Here is a 13,357-nt window from a genome sequence, read left to right as displayed (position 1 = left end):
ATATGACTAAATATGTTAGAAAACACACAGGCTTCCATAGGGTGTCCTAATTTTTTTCACATTACTGTATACAATAGCCCTCATTGGTCAACAAGAACACAACGCAAGGTACCACTTAAAACTTACAAAAATGCTAACTTGTTTACACATTTGTGGCATGGCAAATTACTTGAGCAAAACCCCAAACATTTTCTTAACTACGCATGTGTTATGTTCGTGGACAGAGAGCCCCAAAACCGGCACAGGAGATGACAGGAAGTCAAACAATTTATTTAATAATGGGTTGAAAGCCCGGGCGAAGTTAGCAATCGGTACAAGAGGCATAAGCGAGATCCAAGGACAAAGCAAAAAGGTTGATGTAAGATGAGTGTACTCAGAAATATTTGCAACGCGAGAAATCACTAACAGTGGACTTGAAGAGACAATCCGTGGTGGAGCTCTGGCTGCTCTGGCCGCTGCTCCACCCGTCAGGTGCTGGCCCTGTAATGAGATGACAGACACACCCACATACTTGCCCAGCTCGGGGCCTGACAGCATGTCCTACTTGCAATGACAGACCAGTAGGGTGACCAAACGGCCTCTGTCCACTTTTTATATCCTAAATTTTACAATTTTACAATCATATATATATATATATATATATATATATATATATATATATATATATATATATATATATATATATATATATATACAGTGATACCTCAGCTCACGAACATAATTGGTTCCCAGAAAGTGTGTGTAAGGCGAAAAGTTCGTCTTCCGAACATTTATTTCCCATAAGAAACCATTAAAATTTGAATAATCCATTCCCAGGTCCCCATAAAACATAATTTTCTACTAAATAAGCCTTAAAACTACACAAAAATATACCTTATTTTATGTATAATAAATGTGCTATTGTATTATAATTAGGGCTGTCAAAATTATCGCGTTAACTGGCGTTAATTAATTTTTTTAATTAATCACGTTAAAATATTTGAAGCAATTAACGCACTTGACCAGCTCAGACATATTTAAATGTCACTAGAGTGAAAGGCCCACCTGTTAATTGTGTTTTGCGGAGTTTTGCTGCCCTCTGCTGACGTTTGGGTGCGACTGATTTTATAGTGTAAGAAGTAATTATTGCCATCAACAATGGCGGGCTACTAGTTTATTTTTTGATTGAAAATTTAACAAATTTTATTAAAACGAAAACATTAAGAGGGGTTTTAATATAAAATTTCTATAACTGATTTAGAACTGATTTATTGTTATAATAAACAAATACAGTCCTTATGTACCGCATGTTGAAAATATATATCCATCTTGCGTCTTATCTTTCCATTCCAACAATAATTTAGAGAAAAATATGGCATATTATATAGATGGTTTGAATTGCGATTAAATGCGATTAATTACGATTAATTAATTTTTAAGCTGTAATTAACTCGATTAAAAATTTTAATCGTTTGACAGCCCTAATTATAATTAAAGAAATAAACTGTACTGTATAATAAAGTCGTTTTATTTACCTTTGTGATGGTAGTTGATGGCTTGATGGAATGGAGTGGGAGGAGGAGGGAGGGAGGGAGTTACTGTTTGGAAGGAGAGTGTTACCGGCAAAGTGCGCAGTTAGCGTAGACTCCAGTGCTGTGCCCCCCACATGCTTTTGGTTGTTCATAAAAGTGCCCACAAAAAGCCATCCGACGCCTCTGGGTGTTTGTATGCACGCCGCCACCTTTCTGGAGAGGAAATCGGGCGAACCGAAGACAACCGACGACAACGAGCCAACGTGACTCGCCGGTCCACTTCTCACTACGGTGGGAAGCTGAAAGCACCGCCAATTACCAGTCGAGGGCGAATTGGTAACACGAGTCACCTTCCATAAGGACTGTAGGTAACTCTTTTTCGGTCCCATAATAGCAAAAGTACACTCAATATGGTCCAAAATGTCTATCAAACACAAACCACGTCCGCACTCAACGAAAGTGAGGGGACAAACTGGGACGCCGTGAGCATGCGTCAGCTTCTCGTGGCGCTTTTCGACCGCGTGAATTGGTTCGTCCGCCGAAAACTAGTTCGTCAGCAGAGACTATATGCTCGCGAATTTAATGTTCTTGAGGCGAAAAGTTCGTGAGCTTAAGCGTTCGTGAGCTGAGGTATCACTGTATATATATTATAACTATAACAATTGTATGGGAGGTGATTTTTTTTTTTTTTGTACCTCAATCGTTAAGTCGTAACTACACTTAAAAAATGTCAAAATGTATTACTTTGTGGGCCATGCACCCCGTTGGTATAGAAGTCCAGCTGTCTACTTGTATTTTTATTTTTTATTGAAGAATGTTCACAATTTATCGGACTCCATCAGAAGTGGCAAACGGGCTTTTGAATTACACTTATTGAAAACATGGTTTAGCTGTGAGGCAGTAGATGAGCCTACCCAAATACACCGTATATGGGCTTTGCAAATGCAGAAGTTAAACATGGTGGCTGTCATGGTGGCACCATGAAGTTCGAAAAGAAGGGAGTAAATCACGGTCAGCTAACACAATGGGTGATGTCATAAATGATTTGTCCAGTTCTTTGGTACAGTTGATGCTCTTTTCTCTAGTTATGAATTTAAAAAAAACATCGTGGGGTTGTTATTGTGTAAATTAGCTCAACTGTGACATCACATTAAATGTTGTTCCATCAAGGAATTGTAATTCTCTCCTGATGGGTGAGCAGATACTTTATAGACCCAACTACCATCGCACAATTTTATGGCTGATGCTGACAAACGTTAACTCCCAGTGACCACGAACTCTTTTGCCCAATCTAACAATGATGTGACAACGCCCAATCAGCACATAATAGCCCCTTGCAAAAAGACTGAACACTTCCATCAGAGGTTGTCACTTCTCAGGATGCCTAGGGGCATGCTGCTAGAATGGGACCCTGGGCCCAGTTTTTCCCTCAGTTGCTTGCCATTTTTTGTTGCTTGGTACTTGGTATTTTTGACTGTACTCTACCTGGAATAACTTGTCAACATTTTGAATAGTCGTTAGAGGTTTTCTTCAGATTATCAAAGTTATTTTTCTTGGAGTCTGATAGTGGTCACAACAAAATGAATGTATGATGTTTGGCCTAGAGGTCAATCGCCAACATGTTATACAAGTACTAACCATATTTTACTCATCTTTTATTTTATCCCAAAGTTAGGCCACCGCCTAAAGATGGCTCTCATAGTCTTTAATTCAGGATTTCCTTCACTTTATCCAATGGATCACTGTCTGAGATTCCAAGAATTGAAAAGCACAAGAATCAACCCCCTCCACTCATACACACCCTCACACAAACATGTCACAACCGTGGAATGCGAAGTATGCATACGCCACCAGGAGAATTATCTCCATCCTTTCACTGGTCTAAACGTCTGTCGAATACACACTGAAGGGTTTTAAATCAGCGACCCCCCACCCCCACCCTTTCTTATCGCCCACAATACCACTACACATTCTACTAAAATGAGTCAAGAAATACAACAACATGCTTCAAAGCCTTCTTTTGCCCCATCACACCATCCAGTGTGCGTCTCATCATATCCTTGGAATTTCTCTGATGTGGCTATCTATGATTGGATTCAGTATCAGGATATGGTCAAAATTTTGAAAATGATGAATTTCAGTGTTATTTTTCAGGTTTTATGATCACAAACAAGAAATGTTTTCACATCTGGGCATCAAGAAACCCAAACTATGTGTTCTTAGTTTGGCTAGACATGTTTTAATGAAGAAAAAATGTTGGCTAACAAGCACACAAATGTTTTCTTGTCAAAGGACGTTTTGATTTTGTTATTGTTTTGTTATTATCTTATTTTTACGACTGCTTTTTTTACCTTTAACAGTGAATGCAGTAAAGTAATTAGTGTAGGAATAAAAAAAAAAAAAAAAAAAGAAATAATTTATTGCAATAACAAACAAAAATAAAAATGGTGTTAACTTACACACTCAAGAATAGGGCTGCAGCTATCGAATATTTTAGTAATCGAGTATTCTGCTGAAAATTTAATCAAGTAATCGGATAAAACATTTTTTTTCTGTAAAGAGCAGCTATAAATATACAGTGCATGACACAACAAGACATTTCACCTATTATTCAACCATTTTTAGACCATCAATGACTTTATTTTAGATGTACATTGTTGAAAACAGCCAACAATTGCATCTCAGATGTGACTGGAAAAATAAAAACAAATTCACTGCTTTCACTCAAAACTTATAGATCCTCTATAGAAAAAAAAAAAAAAAAAGATTATTTCTTACCAAAAATGTCATTACGCTTGATAACATACATCACTTAAAAGTAAGGTGTTTTTCCCACATTTTTCAATTGAATTTTTCTACAAGCTATTTTTAAGTTCTAGTTAAGTTTAAGTCTAAATTGTAAGTCCTGATAGCATTATGAGTTTTTGTAGTCTTCTAAATAAATGTATGATATCTGCTGTATTGGAGCACATCAGGCACCAGTGCTACTCGGTGTCATGACTACAGCTAAAATTGACAGTTAGCTTTATCATGTTTTTATTTTACACCCTCATCACTCTACAGCGCTGTTTTTACAGATTAAATAAAGCCTGTATTAAAGACATGTTAGCCATGCATTGACAGTAGTCATAATTAAGAGAAACCTAGCCCTCCGCAGGGCTAACATTACGTTAGCAAAGTACAGTAACTTTTATCTTATTCATTAGCGCTACGTTAACTTGATTTTACCTTGCCCGCAGTATCGCTCTCAGAGTAAACGTGATGCCTTCGGTGGAGCGGGGGATAGGCGAGCAGGTCGCGCGGTGGTGCCCGGCCCGGGTTTCGGGGGCAGTCATCGGTCGTGGGGTTAAGCCGAGGGTGCGGAAGCGTCAGCGGGGCTGCGGGTAGCTGGGGCCAGGCAAGGGCAGTGTTACGCAAACGCTGTCTTACATTGAATACATAAAACGGTGTTCGCCTTGGTCTCCAGCTTGAAATACTCCCAAACTTTTGGCATTTTGTGCCTTTTCTTGGTTAATTTCTCTTGGCTTTCATCGGCCTTTTTGTAATTATCTTTAAATCCATGCATAGTTGAAATCAAATATATCCGCCGCCGCTGTTTTCTTCCGTAACTTACGTGACATCAGCGTGTGGTGCCGCATTCAAAGTAGTCCGGGCAAAACGTGATGCTTAGAGCTGGAAAAATTAAACGATTCTTCGAGGCACTCAATCAATTTTTAAACTAGAGTTACTCGAGTTATTCAAGTAATCATTTCAGGAATACAAAAACCTCTTACTGAGAATCTTGATAAAGGCTCAGAATTGTTTTTATGTGACATTTGAGTTTTATTAGGTCATTATTGCAGAAACAATCTTAAAAGAAAGTATCCCTTTTTATATATACCGTATTTTTCGGACGACAAGTCGCACCGGAGTATAAGTCGCATTTTGGGGGGAAATTTACTTGATAAAATCCAACACATAGAACAGATATCTCATCTTGAAAGGCAATTTGATATAAAAATTAGGGCTGTCAAAATTATCGCGTTAACGCGCGGTAATTAATTTTTTAAATTAATCACGTTAAAATATTTGACGCAATTAACACACATGTCCCGCTCAGACAGTATTCTGCCTTTTGGGAAGTTTTACAGCAAGGCTTTTTGTGCTGTCTAACAGCGAACTCTTGTGGTCGCTTTGCGACATGGTTTATTGTTGTCTTGCCAGTTCAATATGGCTGCACGGCGTCTCGGGCTGACGCCTACGTTGGAATGTTGTGCTTATATGATCCTTGGACAAGATTTGTCCGTAAGTATGGTTGTTGTAAATAATGTACATATTATGTTAGTAAGCGAAATGCTATATTTTTTGTATGAGACACTTTTTGTTTATGTTTAGTGAACCTGTATAGCGTGCTAAGCTAACGTTGTTGCTAATGCAATGCTTGTGTACTTTTTTTTGTAGTTTTACGACGGTCTAAAGAGGACAATGGCTTGAGGCCATTTTATTAATTAATCAGATGAAAAAGGAAGAAGTCTGATTATTATGGCGTCGTTCACTAGCTGTCTAGCTTTGGAAAAAGTAGACGCTTCGGAGTGAGGACAGCATAGACAGATTTAAATGACAGTAGAGTGAAATGCCCACTACAGTCCTTATGTACCGTATGTTGAATGTATATATCCATCTTGTGTCTTATCTTTCCATTCCTACAATTTATTTTACAGAATGTATATATAATTTACAGAAAAATATGGCATATTTTATAGATGGTTTGAATTGCGATTAATTGCGATTAATTACGATTAATTAATTTTTAAGCTGTAATTAACTCGATTAAAATTTTTAATCGTTTGACAGCCCTAATAAAACTACAATAGAGAACAACATGCTGAATAAGTGTATAGTGCATGAACAATGAAACGCGAATATACTGTCCTCAACAGGACGCTACGGCTCGGTCCTGGCTCTACAGCGAGCTAAACTCCCAAATGACGATGCTGGACGTCCGTATAATTTGCTGAATCTATTTCGTCCTCGATACCAAACAGGTTCGCATCAACATAAATAAATGATAATTAGGTGCTTTTACAGCAATGACAAAAACGGTTAGCATGCGTTTGCTAGCAGTAGCACATCGTTCAAACAACCACGCAACTGGCTCTAAGTGTCCGATCGCGGGTGGAAAACACAACAACAACAAAAAAGATGATAAACACAGGCGTTGCCTCTGTAGAGATATCTTACAAACATAAACAATGAACGTAGAACAATGAATGTAGGTTCGCAGCCGTGTTTCTCTCTCGCTAACTCACCCACTCACTCAGAGCTGTGTAGCTGTCTGTCTTCTTCTGGCGTGTGAGCGCTCTTCTTCACGTAAACAAGTGCGAGTGCACCCCCACGTAGGCGTGAAAGCGCCACAAACTAAAAGCATGCATTTCAATATAAAAAAGTCAATAATACAATTGAACACACATTGCCAAAGGCAGAACGCGAACGTGGCCATAGCTATTAAGAGTTACTCAGATAACTATAGCATAAAGAACATGCTTCCAAGTTTACCAAACCATCAGTGTCACTCCAAAACACCAAAATAACATGTGAAATGATATCACAATGTGTTAATAATTTCACACATAAGTCGCTCCTGAGTATAAGTCGCACCCCCAGCCAAACTATGAAAAAAACTGCGACTAATAGTCCGAAAAATACGATACAGTAGTGTAATGCCTTGTAGTGTAAAAGAGTACAACAAGTTGTTGTTTAAAATAGAAGATGAAACAATAAAAACCTATTTTTTCTTTCAACTTCCAAAAGGCCTCCATATAAATAAAACATTAAATGCATAAAACTAACAGGTAGACCATCTTTGAACCATCCCAGCAATAATGTGCATCCAAAAGGGGTGTAGCACGATGTTCGTGTGTAAGTGCAAATATGTTTGAATCATGATATCATTAGAAAATAAATACAAAGATTATTGAGTACTGTGAAATTACCAAAAACTGGATTGGTTGACTACAAAGTGATTAACCTTACTGAGAGAAATGACACTGAGTGTCTCACATTGAGTCACTACACACACTTGTACTACACATCTTGTTTAGATGAAAAGGTCTGATTTCCTTGAGAAAAATGCGACTATGGCTGGCGGACTTCCTCTGGCCTCGTCTGATGACTTATTTTTGTCAAGTTCCATACGCTGCTGCTTCATGTACTATTTTCCCTCACTCAGAGCAAGTCAATGGCCTTGTTTGTGCGGTTGCCCATTTTTCATGGCCCGACTCAGGCTATGTCTACACTAGGCAAAAAAAAAATTATCTGTCCTTGTAATTCGGACAATATTTGATACCTGTCTGCGCTACATTTAAGGTGCAATTATAAACGACACACTACTGCAAGCGACACCTGCACAAAAAGGAGCATCCTCGTGTATGACGTCATCGTCCATGCGGGTCACCTTTGAACCAGAAGCTTATAATTTTTCAGTGTTGTTAGTTGTCGTCTCTGGACATATTCTATCTTAACACTTACAAGTTCTTTCAGTTGTAAAAAGAGGAGCAGGAAAGCCGCGTCTGTACAATTCGCCTCCATTGTTTACGATGCCATATTGCCACACAAAAAAATGGCGATGGCGCACCCCATGACGTCACTTCCGTTGGCTCCTATTTTAACACGGTTAGACAGTGGCTACACTAGACCGGGTATGCGGCCTTTAACAAATTAGCTGGGTTTCTAGCCCGTGTAATAAAATATCTGGGCAAGAGGTACATTAGGGTAGCCGAAATACCGTAGAGCATAATGTTTTGAAGGTTTAAGGCAATTATCCGTCCTAGTGTAGACGTAGCCTCAGGATAAGCATTAAAATCAGATGAAAGGCCGCCATTGTGTGATTTGTTTCCCAATGTATGAGCATGACAATTAGGAATGATGGGGGAGGAGGTAAAAGGGTTTACTTTTGGATGCTAAAAATATGTCAATATTAATTTACTGAATTGGATTTAAAAAACAATATTTGTAGTCAGAAAATTATTTTTATTGGTACCTACCGTGTAGCACAAAAGTGAGTACACCCCTCGCATCTCTGCAGATATTTAAGTGTATCTATTTATGAGACAACACTGACAAAATGACACTTTGACACAATGAAAAATAGTCTGTGTGCAGCTTATATAATAGAGGTAATTTATTTTCCCCTCAAAATATCTCAAAATATAGCCATTAATATCCAAACCCCTGGCAACAAAAGTGAGTACACCCCTTAGTGAACATACAACATGTCACCTGTCAATATTGTGTGGCCACCACTATTATCCAGAACTGCCTTTACTGTACTGGGCATAAAGTTGACCAGTGCTTCACAGGTTGCCACTGGAGTGCTCTTCCACTCCTCCATGACAACGTTGTGGAGCTGCTGGATATTTGAGACTTTGTGCACCTCCACCTTCCGCTTGAGGATCCCCCAAAGATGTTCTATTGTAGGGGTGGTCAACCCTGGTCCTCGAGAGCCGCAATCCAGAAAGACACAAAGAAAGCATTTGGATGTGACGCTCAGCACGTGCGCTTAGCTTCTTTGGATGACCAACCAGAGGCCTGTTCTGAGTGGACACTGCTCTTTTAAAACGCTGGATGATCTTAGCCACTGCGCTGCAGCTCAGTTTTAGCGTGTTTGCAATCTTCTTTTAGCCTTAGCCATCTTCACGTTGCGCAGCAATACGTCTTTTAAGATCCCCAGATAGTTCTTTGCCATGTGGTGCCATGTTGGAACATTCAGTGACCAGTATGAGAGAGTGTGAGAGCTGCACTACAAATCTGAACATACCTGCTCGCTATGCACACCTGGACCTAAGCCTGTCGCAATATGCAATAATTCCATTTATCGCACGATAAATAAAAATGAAGGCGGTAATTTTTCTGCTGCGATTTATCGCCTCGCGTGCATGTGTGTGCGCGCGTGGCGCAGGCGTGGTGTTAAAAGTTCAGATTCCTTGATACCAACTACGCAAAATGCATCTTCGTTCCAGGTCCGGCAAAAAATAGCGCCGGTGCCAATCGTTCCCATTATATCCTATTGATCAACGTATACCGGCCGCGTCAGTGCTCTGGAATGACTGCGAACCATCTCCGGCATGCTGGTGTTGTTGACGTGTGGGCGCTCCCGTCAGGGGTGACATTTCACGCGGGGCGGCTATTTTTTGGCACAACACCAGATATTTACAACAAAGTCCGCCAAAACATTGTTACCGACTTGGCTGCTACGAACAACCTCGCTTTGACAACGAACAGCTGAATGAAATTAAGAGCGCTCTGCTTCAAACTCGTCCTGTTTATGAAAGTCGATTGTCATATGCTGGTGTTGTGCTGTAATGAGCAGACAACGTGACGACTGTGGCGTTTGCTAACTTTTTTAATGCGCGCACAAACTAGATATCATGAAATGGCAAACTAGATGTGCTACGTCCCATGCCATTGGCTACGCGAGCCCAGAGTGATTATGGGACACATAGTCCATATACTACATCAATGAATTATAAACCGCCATGACTGAATGGAAGTTAAGAAGGCCAAATCAATCCATACCAGTGACTATAGATAATGCTGCAGATGGATTCGGACCCCAAATAGGATGTCTTGCTCATGTAGTAAACCTAGCTGCTAAGAGAGCTGTAGCAATCAACAGTGTGCCCCGCCTCACTTTACAAACAGTAAAGATTGTTCTCGGCACTTTTATACTAAATTTCTTCAGATCAGTAAGAAGTAAACACATAAATATTATGCACTAAAATGCATGTTTATATGATGGCAATTTAATTTTTGCTCGTCAGCACAACACCCCCCCCCCCCCGAAACAAAATATACAATTGTTTTTTTGTTTTTTTTTCCAGAGCATTAGATGTATTGAATCGGATCGAAAATCGTACCGAACCGTGACTTAACTGTATCGTTGCATCCCTATGGAACACCATAGCAGAAGCTTTTAGGGGAAAAGTTTTCATTTGCCTAAATGCTTAAGTTATTAGGTGCAATTTTATTTTTTTTTACCTTGAAAAACACATTTTATTTATTCTGTTTTTCTGTGCGCTATTAATATTGTTGTCTTTTACTTAAGAGGCATGGTCTATTGTTTTTAGTTGTGATTTCTTAAAAAATATTTTGAATTTAAGAGTAAATATTTATCATTAAATGAGGGTACTGGATCTATTAATATATACTGTATTCTCACTGTGTCATTGTAAATTGGTTTAAAAAGGGGGGGGGGGGGGCGCAATAATATCGCATATCGCAATAATTTATGAGATAAATTATCGCACACAAAAATTTGTTATCGCGACAGGCTTACCTGGACCTAGTAACAATAATGAGTCACATGACATTTTGGAGAGAAAATGACAAGCAGTACTCAATTTGGACATTAAGGGATGTAGTTTCTAAGGGGTGTCACTTTTGTTGCCAGGGGGTTAGGTATTAATGGCTATATTTTGAGGTTTTTTTTGAGGGGAAAATAAATTAAATGTATTATATAAGCTGCACACAGACTATTTTTCATTGTGTCTAAGTGTCTCTTTGTCAGTGTTGTCCCATGAAAAGATGTACTTAAATATCTGCAGAAATGCGAGGGGTGTACTCACTTTTGTGACACACTGTATTACTTGTTGGTAGGTCTACTGATGGATGTAAAGGCTACTAACAGTTGGGCACACATGGACACACACTTTTGAGATCATCATGTCGTTCTGTTTAATCTATAGTTTTTGGGGGTGTAGGGGGTGTAATCTCGTCTTTTTGTGCCCTCTGGGTTTTTTACAACAAAAACTGACTTGTCATGTGCTACAATCCTGGCGTCTGAACTGAAATAATATATGTGTGTTTTATACTTAAGATTTAAATATTTGCATTGCTACTCATCACGTTACAAACATCGACTGTAAAGAAGAACGAGATATAGACCCCACTCACATGACGTCACAACCACGCCTCCGCGCCATATTGTCCGTCAGCTCGTCGTGTTGACGCATTACCGCTACGTAAATTCCTCCTATTATGGCATGTTTTTCTGCTCGTTAACATTAATAATCAAAATGGTGAGGGCGTGTGTGGCGGTTGGTTGCAGTAACAGAGAAGATAGACGGAGAGACTTGAAGTTCTACCGTATTCCGAGAGACCCGGAGAGGAGAGCGAGATTGACTGCTGCAATTCGACGAGAAAACTGGGCACCAAACGATCACCACAGATTATGTAGTATTCATTTTATATCTGGTAAGATGCATTTAATATATATTTAGAGGGTTTTGGACTGACAACCACAATTAAGATCATTGCGAGGCTAATCGCCGACAACATACAGTTTCAAATTCAAGATGCTTATTTCTTCCACCATCATTATTTTTTGAATAATATTTAGCTGGTACCAAGTGAAAGAAGCTGGCCTCGTCTACGGATCATCAGTTAAACAGGTGTGTCCAAACCTTTTGCAAAGGGGGCCAGATTTGGTGTGGTAAAAATGGGGGGGGGCTACCTTGGCTGATTTACATAGAACAATATATTTAAACCAATTTTAGCAAGCCCTTCTGCGGGTCACATTTGCTTTATTATTATTTTTAATTCATAATTTCAACAATCTCGTCTTTGTGGTGTTCTCTTTCGACACTCAGGCTCTTGCGAAATACTGCTGCTGTGAAATTAAACTAGCTTCAAGTTGCTATAATTTCTCACTGCGTATCTTCCCTGTAATGTTGTCGTACATGTCAGCGTGTCATGTTTGGTAAGATCGCGTCACATCGAACTCTTTGAAAACAGCGACTGTCACTTTGCAAATGAGGCAGACACAGTTGTTGCGTGTTTTATTGAAGAAATAGTCCAATATCCACCTATCCTTGAAGCGTCGGCCATCGCAGTCAACTTTTTTTTTATTGATTGTCGCCATTTTAGAAAATTGGAAGTAAAGGGTCACACGGGGTAATGTTGCTTAGAGTGCTGCTCTTAAAGTTTTTCAAACTTTCGTGAGAATAGGCTGATTTTGTGTGGACAAGATAGTTGTAGATATCAGGGTAGCAGATGTCAGGCAGAGAGGGCGAAGACAGCGGGTCGAAAAATATCGATTTAGGCATCAAATATGGAATGAAGCACCGGGGCTTCCATGAATTGCACTATAAATTGCATGACAAATTGAAACCATTGAGAATACGGATAAACAATAACGGACAATATGGTGGCCGGATGCAGCGACACGTCATTGTGTGACGTTGGTGAGTGGGGTCTGTAGTGCTGGTGATGTCACTCAAAGTTCTCCTGCCCCAATTAGACGCTTGCTTTTTACTGGTTGGGATGACCATGCCAGCCGCCATATTTTCAACTCGACGTTCGTGAAGCCTGAATTTGGGGTATTTGGGCAGTTCGCATTCTTTACGTCAATCTATGGCGTGAACCTAAACGCGCCGACTACGTAAAGATTCCAGAAATGCAAGTGGCCTTGCCCAGTCATTTATTTTTAACGATAGATTATGACTTAACGATTGTGTTGGTGTTGGTGTTATATTTATATAGCGCTTTTCCACCTTTCAAGTGGTAAAAAAAAAAAAAAAAAATCACGACGTACAGTTGTCATGAAACATTTATGTTGCTATACAGTCCAAATTCAAAGTTTGAACCAGGCTTTAAACAGGTTTACTTTGATGGTGAAATCAGGCTGTTGGACTGTCAATTTAAACTGGAACTTTCTAAAACTAGATGAGCCAGACCTCAATGACATCACGTGACCAACACAGAGGGCAGTGCAGGCCCACCACGTCGTTTGACACGCACTCGCCGAAAATTGCAATCGCACGTAGAATGCCGCGGAGGTTATCTTGTTATTGGTCAGTTTAGTCACATGC

The sequence above is a fragment of the Corythoichthys intestinalis genome, chromosome 15, assembly GCF_030265065.1.
Source record: "Corythoichthys intestinalis isolate RoL2023-P3 chromosome 15, ASM3026506v1, whole genome shotgun sequence".
NCBI lineage: Eukaryota > Metazoa > Chordata > Actinopteri > Syngnathiformes > Syngnathidae > Corythoichthys > Corythoichthys intestinalis.
Note: the sequence above shows the minus strand (reverse complement) of the source record.